This window comes from Dasypus novemcinctus, chromosome 7 (assembly GCF_030445035.2).
Source record: "Dasypus novemcinctus isolate mDasNov1 chromosome 7, mDasNov1.1.hap2, whole genome shotgun sequence".
NCBI lineage: Eukaryota > Metazoa > Chordata > Mammalia > Cingulata > Dasypodidae > Dasypus > Dasypus novemcinctus.
Window position 1 is genome coordinate 86,362,008 of NC_080679.1, and position 16,526 is coordinate 86,378,533.

At 36.0% G+C, this 16,526-nt stretch overlaps 1 protein-coding gene and 1 pseudogene across 7 annotated transcripts in view; both read left to right on the plus strand.

The window, feature by feature from the left end:
• KCNH7 (potassium voltage-gated channel subfamily H member 7) overlaps nucleotides 1-16,526 on the plus strand; it is a 489,931-nt gene that overhangs the window by 65,055 nt on the left and 408,350 nt on the right. The window lies entirely within an intron of this gene.
• On the plus strand, nucleotides 15,656-16,421 carry LOC101414538 (protein-L-isoaspartate(D-aspartate) O-methyltransferase pseudogene; annotated as a pseudogene).

A 16,526-nucleotide genomic window follows, 5' to 3' on the forward strand; every position in this document is an offset into this window, starting at 1 on the left:
TCAAATATAGAAATCAGAAATTTCAAATGTCCATACTCTCTGAGTAATTTAACTCCTAGAAATGTAGACTATGGGTATACTTAGACACAATAGAAATGACAGGAAGGCATGGTTATTCATTCCAGCAAAGATTGGAAATAATATATATGCCTATGAATAGGACACCAGTTTAAAAAAGCCTTACCTCTTAATAGTTTAAGGAGCAGCTACTAAAGAGATGAGGGTGAGGGAAGGGGGAAGAAACACTTCATAAATTCTTTATAAACTGATAGAAAATTAGCTCGAAGATCAACTGTTAAATTTTAAAAAGCAAGGTAAAGAACAATGTATATAACATCCTACCTTTTGTGTCAAAATGATGTGTATGTTTGTATCTAACTTGCTTAGAACACCTCTGGCAGGACACATATTCACACAACAAGATTACAATTATTGAAAGTCTCTAGAGAGGTATCTGGATACCTTATGAGAATGAAAGACACAATAAATGAAATTAAAAATACATTGGAGGTATATAACAGCATATAACAGTAGAATTGAGGAGGCAGAAGGAAGGATCAGTGAGCTTGAAGACATGGCCTCTGAAAGCAAACACAAAAGAACAGAAGAAAAAAATAATGGAAAAAAATTGAACACAGTCTCAGGGAATTTAATGATGGCAAGAGACATGCAAACATATGTGTCATGGGAGTCCCAGAAGGAGAAGAGAAGGGAAAAGGGGCAGAGGGAATATTTGAAGAAATAATGGTAGATATTTTACCAACCTTATTGAAGGACATAGATATCTATGTCCAAGAAACACAGCACACTCTGACCCGAATAAATCTGAAAAGAACAATTCCAAGACACATACTAAACAGAATGTCAAATGCCAAAGACAAAGAGAGAATTCTGAGAGCAGCAAGAGAAAAGCAATGCATAACATATAAGGAATAAACAATAAGATTAAGTGCTGATTTCTTCCCAGAAACCTTAGAGGAAAGAAGGTAGTGAGTGGTGTGATATATTTAAGAAACTGCAAGAGAAAAACTTTCAACCAAGAATCTTTTTTTAAAAGATTTATTTTATTTATTTATCTCCCTGTTCCCCCTGTTGTCTGCTCTCTGTGTCCATTTGCTGCGTGTTCTTCTGCATCCACTAACATTATCAGGCAACACTAGGAATCTGTGTCTCTTTTTTGTTGCATCATCTTGCTGTGTCAGCTCTCCATGTGTGTGGTGCCACTCCTGAGCGGTCTGTGCTTTTTTCACACTGGGCGGCTCTCCTTGCAGGGCACACACCTTGTGCATGGGGCACTCCTTCACAGGGGCTCCCCTGTGTGGCCAGGCACTCCATGCATGGCAGCACTGTGCCATTGGCCAGCTTACCACATGGGTTAGCAGGCCCTGGGGATCGAACCCTGGACCCTCCATATAGTAGACAGATGCTCTATCAGTTGAGCCATGTCTACTTCCCTCAACCAAGAATCTTATATCCAGCAAGATTGCCTTTCAAAAATGAAAGAAAGTTTAGAATATTCACAGATGAACAGAAACTGAGAAAGTTTATAACAAAGAGACTGGCTTTGCAGGAAATATTACAGGGAATGCTACAACCTGAAAAGAAAAGGCAGGAAAAAGAGCCTAGAAATGAAGAGTATGTTAGTAAAAGTTACTAAGTGTAAAAAGAGTGGTGAAAATAAAATATGACAGATAAAACACAAAGGTAAAAATGGGTGAAATAAGAGCTGTCTTTACAGTGATAACATTGAATATTAATGGATTAAACTCCCCAATCGAAAGACACAGACTGGAAGAATGGATACAAAAATATTAGCTGTCTATATGCTGTCTACAAAAGACTTAGCTTAAACCCAAGGATACCAGTAGATTGAAAAGTAAAGGCTGGAAAAGGATATTCCATGCATGCAGTAACCAAACAACAACAACAACAACAACAAAATTGGAGTAGCTATACTTATATACTTACATCAGATGAAATAAACTTTAAAAACAAAACTGGGGAAGTGGATGTGGCTCAAGTGATAGTGCCTCTCTTACTATATGGAAGGACACAGGTTTGATCCCTGGGGACTCCTGGTGAAAAAGAAGAAGAGAAAGCATGCCTGCACAGTAAGCCAGTGCCCACATGGCAAGCCAAGTGCCCAACAGCAAAGCCGAGTGCCTGTGCAGTGAGCCAGTGCCCACACAAGTGAGTCATGCAGCAAGATGATGATGCAAAAAAAAAAAGAGAGATGAAGGGGAGAGTCAAGGTGAAGTGCAGCAGAGACCAGGAACTGAGGTGGCACAATTGACAGGGAACCTCTCTCCACGTCAGAGGTCCCCAGGATCGAATCCTGGTGAATCCTAGAGGAGAAAGATGAGTAGAGAAGACAAAAAGAGACATAGAAGATCACACAGTGAATGGACAGAGACAGCAAAAACAGCAGGGCAGGGGAAGGGGAGAGGAAGAGGAAAAAAAAGCAAAACTGTTATTAGAGACAAGGAAAGACACTATATATTAATAAAAGGCACAATTCACCAGGAAGAAATAACCATCATAAATGTATATGCACCTATCCAGGATGCCTCAGGGTACATGAGGTAAACACTGGCAAAACTGAAGGGGGAAATAGATATCTCTACAATAATAATTGGAGACTTCAATACTCTCAACATTGGATAGAACATCTGGACAGAGTATCAATAAAGAAACAGAAAGCTTGAATAATACAATAAATGGACTAAACTCAATAGACATAGACAGAACATTGCATCCCAAAACAGCAGAATATACATTCTTTTTAAGTACTCATGGATCTTTTTCCAGGATAGACCATATGTTGGGTCACAAAGAAATCTCAATAAATTCAACAAGATCAAAATTATACAAAGCACTTTCTATGAGCATAATAGAATAAAGTTGGAAATCAATAAGAGGAGGAAAAAGGGAAAATTCACAAATATTGAAGATTAAACAACACACACTTAAATAATTTGTAAGTCAAAGAAGAAATTTTGAGAGAAATCAGTAATTATTTTTAGATGAATGAAAACAAGAACACAACGTATCAGAACCTATGGGATGCAGCAATGGCAGTGCTGACAGGGCAATTCATAGCCATCAAAGCTTACATTAAAAAAGAAGAAAGAGCTAAAATTCATAGCCAAAAGAAAGAAAGAGAACTTCTATCTCACACATTTTACAAAAATTAATTCAAAATGGATCAAAGACCTAAATCTACAATCATAATGTTGCTAGAAGAAAATATAGGGAAACATGTTCAAGAACTGGTGGTAGGTGGTGGATTCTTAAACCTTACACCAAAATCACAAGCAATGAAAGAAAGCATGGATACATGGGACCTCCTCAAATATAAACACTTTTGTAATTACAAGACATTGTCAAGAAAGTGAAAAGGCAGCCCACTCAATGGGAGAAAATATTTGCAAACCACATATCCTATGAGAGTTTGATTTCTACTCTAAATAAAGAGAACATACAATGCAATAATCAAAGAACAAGCAATCCAATTAAAAAATGGGCAATGCAAATACAAAAAGTAAATACAAATGGCCAAAAAGCACATGAAAAAAATCTATTAGGGAAATGTAAATCAAAACAAAAATGAGATATCATCTCACACCACATAGAATGGACATTATTTTAAAAACTATAAGCAATAAGTGCTGGATAGGATGTGGAAACATAGGAACACCCTTATGAGAATGTAAAATGGTGCAGCCTCTGTGGAAGACAGTTTGGGGGTTCCTAAGCAAGCTAAATATAGAACTGCCATATGATCCAGCAATTCCTCTACTATTAATATATTCAGAAGAATTGAAAACTGTCATGTGAACAGATATTTGCACACCAATGTTCACAGTGACATTATTCACAATAGCCAAAAGATGGAAATAACCCAAGTGTCCATCAACTGATGAATGGATAAACACAATGTGATATATGCATACAATGGAATACTATGTTGCTGTAAGAAGAAATGAAATTGGGACACATATGATAACATTCATGAACCTTGAAGACATTATGTTAAGTGAAATAAGCCAGACACAAAAGGACAAGTATTGCATGGTCTCACTGATACGAGCTAAATACAAAGAATAAATGCATTTAGTTAAAACCTAGAATATAGGTTATTAGGAGATAAGAGGAGGGCTGAGAAGATGTACTGATGCTTAATAAATGTAGAAGTTTTAATTAACTTGGAAAGTGTGGAAATGGGATAGAGTGGACAGTAGCACATTATAGTGAATAGAAATAATAAAGCTGTTTTATAAATGGGATTGTGGCAGAATAGGGTAGTCTAGGGATATAAATGTCAGTTGGAAGAAAGCTTGAGAATAATCTAGGGACTGAACAACATAGTGAACCCAGAGGTGAATAAATTGTGGTTAATAGTAAAAATACAAGAATGTCCTTCTATGAATGAGAATAAATAAATAAATCAGTATAGCAAGGTGGCAAGAATGTGGAGAAGCTTGAGAAAAATACCTCTTGACTACTTAGCAACAGTAATGTAATATTCTTGCATTGCCAAAGATGTCCTGTGTTAAAAATCGGGGGGTAAGGAAAAAATATACCAAATATACGCTATAGACTATAGTGGTAATAGTCCAATGATATTATCTCATAATCTGTAATGAGTACAAGAATGTAGTGCATTGGTGGAGAGATGTTGTATGGGAATTCCACACATGTGCATGATTGTTTTGTAAGTTCACATACTCTCTAATAAATATATATATATATATATATATATATATATATGTAATAATTTTATGTAGAAGCTTCTAAAATAATTGCTTACTAATCTGTGATTGCTCAAGTGGGCAGAAAATTGAATGGGAAAGACAGCAGCAAAGGTGACTAAAATGAAGTTTATAATGGACTTCCTTCATTCCTTTTTCTTTCATACTTTCTTTGTTTGACATATCTTTCCAACTATTTTTTTCATTGTTTCTACTTTCACACTGATCTTTGGTGAGAAGATGGGAAAGGAGTAAACATTGGTTAGGATGAAGATCTTCTCCAAATTACTCAATAAATTATTTGACTCTGAGACTTCCTGAGATCAGAGAACAGAGCTGTATAAACTATAAAAAGGACTACTCCCCACATAGATGAAAATACATATTTCTTCTTAATCCACAGGTTGAAAGGTATGCAATTTGCTAAAAGCAACCAATCACACATGCAATTAGCCATTGACATATTCACCTGAGTCGTGCCCTTCAACCTGCCCCAATATTTTCTCTCATATACCATCAAAATGGGACAATGCTAGTAATTATGTATGTAAATGATTATCTAATGAAATAGGGAAGGAATAATTATGTTCACCATTGCTCTCAGACAATAATTGAGGCACGTATATATGTAGTATTATTAATAAGTCAACAAATATTAATTGGCATTGAGGATCAGAAATAAACCCTACTCTATTAGCCAGATTGACACGGATCTAAATCAAGCAGACCAGTTCTTATTTCAAGGGTCTTTCTCATGAACAAATAACCGATTAACATTTTTGCCTTGCATGCAAATTTAAGATTTGCCAAGTATTGGCTCAATCATAGTATCTCACTATATTTCAGGAATTTTTTGTTATCACTTTCTTGAAAGGACCCTACTTTTGGGAACTTAAGTTTGAATCTGATTAATATGCACAATTAACCAACTAATATTTTAAAAACACAGTAAAAGTTCTGTAGCATCCTTGATGTGGAGAAGACCACAGCCAATTCAAATACATGTGTCCACTGACCAAGCTTTTTTCATTATTGAGGAACTCAGTGAGCTTCTAGTCTGTCCAGGATCTTGGACTCATGAAAAACAATGTTCTGATGACAAACTGCTATCCATATTTTTAAGAATTATCAGACGGGATTCTATTTTCATCTACTGTATCTTTATTAATAATTAGGATGTTCACAAATTCACAAGTCCATTTTCCTATTTGGATTTTTTTGTTTCATTTGCATTTACATAAACTTTATTCCATGTTAAGGTACACAGACTTTTTAATGAAACATATCCAACAGCCTTGCCCCCAAAAGAGTCAAAGTGTGAACAACACTGGCTAGTGCTGAATGTGGATTTCCCTATCAATAAGGGACATAGGCAATTTCAAATCTTCTGGCTTTGTGTGTCAAACACACCCCTAAGGCATCTTTATTATTGTTTCGTGAATCCACTATAACACTGGTCACATTGTTTATTACATATTTATCTTATTAAGGGCAATAAAGCTAAATTCTTATCTCCAGAGACTGCTATAGATATTAGCACACAGTAAGGATGTAATAAATGAATGAATTCAAAAGTACAAGCAATGTAAAATATTCCTGCTTCACAGACTTTCCTTCCAGGTTAATTTTCTACTAGGTTTTACCCTTAACCTCAGGCAAAACAGCTGCCCTTAGGTGACCCTGGCTCATTCTCTGTTAACCCAGTTCCTAATAGCTGTCCTCTCTCCCCTACCCAATGAAGTTAATTCTGCAGATGCATCAGACTCTGAGCACACTATTTCCTACCAATTTTGGAATTTTCTGATCATTTTTAAGTATCAACTTGGTGATAGAAATTAGAAATAAGCACAATGTCTACCTTGCAGTGAGTAATTTATAGTTTTAGAGAATGAAAATCAACACCGTATGTGTGCTATTTACAATGAAAAAATGATATCTACTTGGAATAGCATAAAAGGGAAATAAAATGGCATGTGTAAATATAGATGAAGGTCATCTTGTTTTAAAAATAACTAAACAATTGAATGGTTATGGAAGTTTAAAGATATTAGTCAGTTGAATGTGATGTTAGGGCTTGATTCTTGAACTACAGTTAGAAGGGTGGATACAAACTGGAAAGAAGTGGCATGATAGCAGTGATGGGTCTTATCTATCTTCTCTCCATCATGTAATAAATGCTTTCAAGTTGTCACGATAAATCTCTTATTTTGAGGTTGGATGTCCTTCCCTCTCTGCTAATTAAAAAAAAAAAAAGCTGCTGAAACAATAGTTTTTTAATACATAGAACATATTGACTGCTTATTCTGGATCAAGCACAGGTTAAGAATCATATCTCCCAGGTTTATATTTCTACAGTTTTCTAAGCTTCTTCTTTCTAATTATATAAATTTATTTCCCACAAGCATATTACAAGATAGATAGGACAAGAGTTCATATACTTATTGCATAAAATATTACATATGCCTATGAGGTACAGTGATATGTGACTGAAGTCCAGTTCTTATGGTTCTAGCAAATTTCCTTTAGACCTGCCCTTAAGAGAGCCCAAACTGTCATAAGCATTGTCAAAACACAAACAACTGAGACATTTAGAATATCTTCTAAATGACTAATCTGTACAATACTGCTGGTATTGAGAGGAGATCTCCCAGTTTTTGTCATGGGATGGTCCTTCTCAGTTCTCCTCTGGTGATTAGATCAGGGTGGACCCTTAGGTTTGTTTAAGAAATCTATTATCTGGGCTGAGTCCATCAGATTTCCTCAAGTATTTGAACTGACTCCTGAGATGATGAAAGATATCCTAAATGGAAGCCCATGTAGAATCAAAGTTGGTTATGAAATGGTCATGCTGGACTGTGTGTATGTGGGGAAAATCTGTGGAGAGAGAGGAAGAGGGTGAGACGACAAAGAATTAAAGAGAAGTGCTGTGCTGCCTTTGGAAAACAGAGAGAATTTGGCTTCCCAATCCCTCTGTACCCTGAGAGAATAATCTTTACTACACTTCCTTCTTTGAAGAATCAGGAACCCCACTCAAACAAGCCTAAGGAAAAAAATATAATTGAGATCTATTGGGGAAACAGGAGATGCTCACTGAACGAAAGAAATGTTTAAGTGATCAAACATTGGGAATGGCAAGAGTATTGTCATAACTAAGAGCAACTGGAACCAAAGACTTAAACACTGCCAGATACTCGTGCCTGATCTCTCATGTGTGTTTCTCCCTGTGTAATACACTTCACAGTTTCAAAACAGGCTTCCTTCCACTGACAAAAGGGGAAAATAATTGTTCAAAGTTGCCTGATTAAAATTAGACTGCCTGACCTCAAGTTCCAGATCATTCTCCTATTGGCAAAACGACTTGGGCTATGACGCTAACTAATAGTTTCCTCAATTGTAGGTTGTAGTGACTACTCACAATGTTGTTGTAAAATGTTTAAACTGCTTAGTAGAATGTCTAAACCCAACAAATATCAGCTGTTGTTGGTGTTGAAACATGGGTATTTTAACTTTGCAACTTCACTTCTCATAATGTTGCCAAAAGAGAGGGTCTCTTTTTCCTTAGTTCTAGTATGAAAACAATTTGAGAATGTCTCCAATTATCTTAGGTCAGTCATGTGTTTAGATCAGTTAAGGGAAGCCAGTTGATGGAAGATGGTAAGGATACAAGGGCTTCTAAACTACAAGGCTGAAATTGGAAGGGGAGGAATGTTTCCATAGGAAGAGGAGCTGAGCAGACCAAACAATAGATGCTCCTCCCTATAGATACCCACAATAGGATACTACATATAAATCTCCCTTCACTTCAGCTTGCTTGAGTGGGTATCTAAGCAAATCTGTCATATAGAGAGGTATACATATTGATATAAATACAGGTTTAAATGAGGTTCAGGAAAAATGCAGAAATGTATTAGAGGAATAGCATATGGTTTAAAGATAAGTGTGTTGTCAGGTTTATGAAACTATAAAACAAGCTAATTTTTGTTGCAGTGTTTCAATCAGATTCTTATATAGAGAGCACTTTTTAGAAGGCATTCAGAAATTTAGAAATCACTGCTAGGCAACTAGAATGATATCTAAATTATAATCAGCTGCTATTATATGTGTAAATAATGTATTGTAGATTAGGGAAAGAAAAATACTCTATGTGATCTTTCTAAGGAAGTTTTATTAGCATGCATTTCTACAGACATTTTAAGTGTACTATTCAAAAGGAAGGTATTTATATGTTCAATAAAGTGTATATTTAAAAGGGAAAATCCTTGTTGAGCAGATGCTGCAATGAAATAAAATATTGAAACTGAAAATTTTTGTATGCAAACCAAACACTAAACATTTGTGGTGTAATTAGGTTTCAAAGACAAGTGATTCACTACTTTTGATCACATTAAAAATTCTACTAGATGGCTCCAAAATTAACATTTAGTGAAATTGGGTAAATCTGATGTTGTCACTTGCCTAATATAAAAAATTATGATATTTTACACTTTGAAATGTAACGAATTGATTATAGTTTTCCAACCTATGTGCCACAGACCTTAGAGGGTGCAGTGTTATTACATGGTCCCTACAGATTCATAGGACGAGTAAGTATTGTCTGAAGATTGAATAAATAACATGTCTTGCACATATATGAATACTCAAATATAAGAAGTTGTTTAGACTGATAGTTGTAAATTAACTTAAATATTTACTGAAAAATGGTTTGGAGATATTATCTCTTTAATCAAAGTATACCACAGCAAAGCACTATGTGTGGACCTGAGAACTTTTTTTAACTATGCAAAATTTTTCTTATACTGGAAAAGGTTTGAAGCCCCTGCTTTAGATTCTCACCAAAATGTGTCATGTTTCTAAACTATAACAAAGTATGGTTGAAAATAATTATTCTATTTTGCTGTCATTATCTATTCTCATTCACAGATCATTAAGAAATGATCTGCCTGCCACACAATTAGTTAACACTGGAAAAATACTAAGGTACTTTCCACTTGTACTACTATCATCTTCCATTTTCAGTAAATACACTAAGTACAAAGTTACTTCTTCAGATGTTAAATCTTTTGAATGCATTCACAGGTAGGACTCAGAAACCTGGTTTTGGGATCTTAGTAGCAAAGATCAAAACTATTAAAAGAGAAGAACCCCCATCTAGAAAATAATTACTGATAGATTTATAAAAGGTTTGATTTGATTCAAGATTTTCTAGTTCTGAGAACCCTGAAGGTTTTCCTTTCTCTGTTCTTCCCTGCCCTTCCCTTCCCATCCCTTCATTCTTTCCTTTTTTCTTTTCTTTTCTCTTCCTCCCCTCTTCCATCCCTCCCTCCCTGTCCTTTTCCTTTCTTCCTTTATTTTGGACCTTAATCCAATCACACCTGGTTTGCAGCTTCATTCCATCCTGTATCAGGGTAAGTCCAAGAGCAGTCATTTCTTTACATATCTTTACTCTTCCTTGGGTTGTGAGGCCCCAGGCCCTAGTCCAAGAAAATGGGCCGAGAAGCCTTGATTTGTTAATCTGTTGAGGTCAGCACTAAGGATGCACCTCGACTGCCTTCTAGGTTTACTTTAAAGATGGCATATCTGCGGCCAAGCTCACACATTCTGTCCACACTGGGCACAACACCCCAGTCTCCAAAGACATCCACGCAGCATCCCCTCCTCAGAGGACATGTTTCAGTTTCCCCTTAGTAACAGAAAAAAAAATACAGTTCACTTTACTGGCTTGGGCCATTTCCCTTTCAATCTATATTCCTTCCTATTTGGGGAAATACAGTTTAGTAATGTGTTCAGCAATCTACATTTTCAAATACACAGGACTTACCCAAGAGATGAAAGAATCCCAGACCCAATCCTTAGTTAACTATCAGGGAATGGATGGAGATATAGCTCTCCTTCTTTCTTGAAAAGGAGAAATTTCTTAATCAGGCCATTCTTCAACAAGGAATTTTCATCATCTCAGCCTATGGCACTACATTTTGAGTTCATAATGGTACATTTAAATTCCCTCCTGTGTATAGCAAATCATGAGAGTTCAAACCTCAGCTAAAAGGCAATACAGTTTTTATTGTTTGTTTGCTTTCACAGTTTATCAAAACTTTTGTGAAATAACTCACATTTTAAGTATGCAAGGAAAGCATATAAAAGATTCAATGCAAGAGCCTTTGGTATGACAAATAATTCCTATTAAATTCAATGTTTTATCCAAATTGATTTCTTATATGTTGTTATTTAAAATTTAAAACCTTAACACAACTGCACACAAACACACATTACTAAATTTAAGTTATTCCTTAAAACTAAGGAATGTCTTTAATATTTTTGCTCTGCTGTTTATATCAGAAACATTTTTTTTTTTCAGTTTGGTGAAACAGCATATCATCCGATAACAATATAATGATATATCCTTGCTGCTTACACTGGATCCCCCCCAACCTTTATGCCTGAGAACTAGTTCAGGCTATCAACCCCTCTGGGGAACTTTCTCTGACTTTCCCCTTATCTCAAGGTCCATGTCCCATATGTCCTAGAGCAAATTCATTAAACATCCATTTGTTTATCTAACAAATAGTTATCCAGCTCTTACTATGTTCCAGGCACACTAGGTCTTGTGGATACAACAGGGGCAAGACAGGTTATTGTCCCTTTTCTTCTGACCAGATCTGCATATAAAGTTTCCAGTCTTATTCATTGTACTTACTGTAGCTTTGATTCTGGCAAGTATAGAGCTCACTGAGAATAAAGAATATGTATCAGTGATACTACGTGCATTTAAAGGTTGAGTGCATGAAAAGATGGTTTCTAAATGGTAGTGCGTCTGATGAGCATTAAGTTATTAGAGAAACTGGATAATGTGACCGTAATTGTCCCAAGAAATTGGATCTTGAGCTGCTATTTACTTGTAGTATAAATGCATGCCCTAGTTTCTACCTTGTGAGAAGTTCTGAGTTTGGTACATGTTCCCCCTGCACGTGTGAAAAAATTCCTTTTCATGTCATTCTTTGCACATTATGTGAGTTCTGAAGAAACACAGCATCTCTGCCCTGCAGATCATTTATTTATAAATTTTAGTAACTTAGATACCTTTGTGGTCAAAAATTGCAGTGGATATATACTTTTGGGGGAGGAAAAAAACCTAACCATTTAGGATGATTTTGTTTTGTCTTGTTTTTCTTACCATATTTAAATTCTAGCAATGAAGCTGTATCATTACATCGGTAGTCTGATCAAGATTGCACTTTTGGAAATGAAAAATGCATTAAGTAGACTAATTGGACAACCTGAAGGGTAGTCATTAAAATCAGCTGCCTTTTCAATACATGTTGAAAGATTTGTCTGGGAGTCTTTTTTTCAAATGATACTATTTCAATCATGCCTAACATTTAAATCTCTAAACACTGATATTCCCATTTTAATTTTAGCTGGCACCAGAAGGAAATGGTAAAACAGCAGATGATTACCTCAGTAATTTATTCTACATTTTCTAACAGCTTTACAGATTGAAATAAAAAATAATAATCTAAAAATGAAAACTGCACCACTAAAATTAAACATAGAAAAAATATTCTTAAATCAAGAGATTTTTTCCCTCATACTCTCAGAATGGTACAAAACTATAATTCCACAGGGAAATGTAAACAGGACCTAATTTTATAATTCGTTATGTTTCTATGACTAACTTGGATGTTAAAAACAATTGATATCAATTCAGACTTATTAATTTCTGTTTTGTGATTATTTGGATAAAGGATTAGTTGATTCTGCTTCTTGAATTTGTGTTATCAAAGAGTAAATCCCATTTTAGAAACACCCTATGTAAATAACGAGCTAAGTTAATTTAAATTTATGCTTTAGAGTAAGTCCTCTGAATATTTCAATTTAGTTTAGTTAATTGTTTCTGGGAAAAACCACAGAGATGCAATTTTCTTCAGAAGTAGTAGAAAGGAGACTGAAGTATGAGAAGTGCCACTTCAACAATAAGCTTTTACTGAGAGTTGAACGTATGTCAGACTTGCCCTAGTCTCTGGGTAAAACAGGAAACCAATAGGCAAGGCCATTGCTATCATGGAGTTTACATGCAAACATGTGACCTTTACTAGAATTGTGTCTTTTATAAGTCATTCAATCTCTTTCACATTTGTTTTGCCTAAGGTATTGTTATTATAAATTGGATTGACCACCAGTTAAATTCATACTGTTAAAATTTTTATTTATTTTGATAGAAAGATGTATAAAATCACACTGAATAATATAACTGATGTTTCATTTCATGTTTATTTATTTTAGAACTCATTTATGATGAGAAAATTATAAAAACTCAAAATAGAATTTTACATTTTAATTAATATAATTAGAATGAAATATATCCCTTAAAAGAAAATGTGATACATTAAATTTTTATTTCATTAAAAAAATTCTTTTAAGATGCATAGGCCACATAAAACGTAACATTAAAAAAAATAAGAGGTTCCCATATAACCCACTCCTCCCACATTGACAACTTCTTTCATTAGTGTGGAACATTCATTGCACTTGATGAGTACATTTTGGAGCACTGCTACACAGCATGGATTACAGTTTATGTTGTAGCTTATACTCTTTCCCATCCATTCAGTGGGTTATGACAGGATATATACTGTCGTGCATCTGTCCCTGCAGTATCTTTCAGGACAACTTCAAGTCCCGAAAATGCCCCAATATCACACCTCTTTTTCCCTCTCCCTGCCTTCAGCAACTCCCATGGCCACTGTCTCCACATCAATGATATAATTTCTTCCATTGCTGGAGTCACAATAATTCTATAGTAGAATACCAGTAAGATGACTCTAATCCATATTTTATTCCTCCATCCTGAGGATCCTGGAATGGGGATGTCCACTCCACGTCTAAATAAAGAAGGGACTATTAAATTTTAATAATGTCACTTGCTTCTCTTAACCTAGTGTTTTGTTAATATTGACCTCATTTATCTAATTAACCACAAAGTAGCTATAAATAGAGCTACTACTCAAGTAGCCCCATTTTAATACATATTACTTCTAAATTTCTTTCAGATTGTCATTTAAATTTACCAAATGTTATTGAATTAATCGTGTCCCCCCAAAAGACATACTCAAGTCCTAACCTCCCATCCTGCGAATGTGAACTCATTTGTAATTAGGATCTTTGAAGGTGTTTTTAGTTAAGATGAGGCCAAAGTGAATTAGGAGGTCCTAACCCAATATGACTAGAGTCTTTATAAGAAGAAGAAATTTGGGCAAAGATAAATTTAGACAGATGACTAATGCAGAGAGATAGAGAGACAGGCAGACAGATGAACACTGCTAGAACCCTACAGACTTTAGAGGAATCATGTTCCTGCTGGTATCTTCACTTTGGACTTCTAGCCTTCAGAACTGTGAGACATTAAATTATGGTGTTTTTAGCCATCCAGTTTGTGCTACTTTTGTTATGGCAACCCGAGGAAACTAAACCAGCAAGTATGTGCTGATGATTTTCATTCCCCCAAAATGCAAGTTGCCTGCAGCTCATGGTTCGTACCCTAAGTCCTAATATAAATAGTATGGTACACTTTTCATAAGTCAATATTGAAATGATGCCTATTTGGATGTGTCTGTGAATTGATTGAAATTTCTATTGTTATATCTTAAAGTGAATATTCTGTATGTGGTTCTTCCCTCTCGCATTTGACTGAGAACATTTGCTGTGACTATCTTTAATTTCAAATCTGCATTCACATAGTGTCACACAATGATTCTAACTAACTGCTTCTGGGAGAAACTAAGTTAAAAATTACATTAAATAAATAGACTGGTAAATTTTTGGTTCTTGTCTGTTTTATCACTTAAAAAATACATATTATAACCTGTATTTATAGTAAATTTCTCTTCGAAAGAAAAGAGAATATATTTTTTTTTAAAAAGTTGATTTTTATTGCCAGTTTTCAGTATCAAAACAATTGCATTATTGGTTTCTCTTTCTCCCAGTCGGCCCCCAAAAGAAATCATAGTGAAGGATGCTATATTTTAAGCCAGTAAATTGTAGGATGTACAACTAACAGGCCTCACAGAAGCCTTACCAGATAGGGGAAAATATTTGGGGAATGGAATTGTAAAAAATCAGCCCACTGTCAGCCCAGATTACAGAGAACACTGACAGCCAGACGGGGTGGCCAGTGCTTTCCAAACCCAAAGAAGCAAAGTTTCAAAGTAATATAAAATTTAAAAAAATTTTTTTTTTTGTGCATTAGCTATTCAAGATTTCTCCAGCACTGACTAATATAAAGCATGAGAAGGCACTTTTAGAGACTGCAGCTAGCCCCAGAAAAGGGTGATGAGATGTTACAGTATAAAAACAATTTTCTTTCCTTTCTTTTTTTAAAAGAAGGCAGGATTGTAAATCAGTGATCACCCCAACTAAGGGACACATGATCCATTCTGTGAGTGTAGAGAAAGGATGGGACAAAGATTTGGTCTCAGACACAGGTCTCACCATAAAATTTGGTCACTTCTGGTGAGATAAATAAATAAACAAATAGACTTGCCTTAAGATATTTTAAAGTTGAAAACCTGAGAGCACTTTTTTTTTCTTAATTCCTGGAATCACCTTTCTGGCTTGGCTGGTGCTTGGTGCAGAGCAATGAGGTTTCCCACAATGGGATCTGTCCTGGCTATGTTCCCCTCTCACTGAGACAGGCCCCTACCTCTTTCCCTCCTTTATGGAGAGGGCACTATGTATCAACCTGAAAAGTTACCTTCCGAAAATGAGAAAGGGAGTAGATTGCTGCTTCAGAGCTGTGGAATAATCTATAATGTTTTACAAATCTTTGCTACAACAATAACAAAATGCCCACATCACACATGCTTTTAAAGACACTGGCATTGGGAGCGCGTAGTGGCGGCAGCGGCGGCGTGGTGACCGTGTGGGAGGTGGTCACACTCTTGGGGAAGCTGCTGGGGACCGTCGCCGCCCTGAAGGTGATCCTGTACCTGCTCCGGGTGTGCTTCGCGATGGTCTGGAAATCCGGTGGCGCCAGCCACTAAGAACTCATCCACAACTGGCAAAAATGGAATCGTCAAGACAGATAAAGTATTTGAAGTAATGCTGGTCACAGACCGCTCCCATTATGCAAAATGTAACCCTTATATGGATTCTCCACAATCAATAGGCTTCCAGGCAACAATCAGTGTTTGATCAATTGCATGAAGGAGCTAAAGCTCTAGATGTAGGATCTGGAAGTGGAATCCTTACTGCATGTTTTGCACGTATGGTTGGAGCTTGTGGAAAAGTCATAGGAATTGATCATATCAAGAGCTAGTAGATGACTCAATAAATAATGTCAGAAAGGATGATCCAATGCTCTTGTCTTCAGGGAGAGTGCAACTGGTCGTGGGGGATGGAAGAATGGGATATGCCCAGGAAGCTCCTTGCGATGCTATTCATGTAGGAGCTGCAGCCCGAGTTGTACCCCAGGCACTAATAGATCATTTGAAGCCTGGCGGGAGATTGATATTGCCAGTCAGTCCTGCAGGGGGAAACCAGATGTTGGAGCAGTAGGATAAGCTACAAGACGGCAGCGTCAAAATGAAATCTTTGATGGGAGTCATCTACGTGCTTTTAACAGATAAGGACAACAAGTGGTCCAGGTGGAAGTGATTTTCTCTTCTGCTCTTTCTTCTTCCACGCACACCAGGTGAAAGGGTGTGGATTCTAAGACATTAGCCTACAAGAGCTGCTTGTTTGGTTGTCTCCTTTATGCTTTATACCATCATTACATTAAAA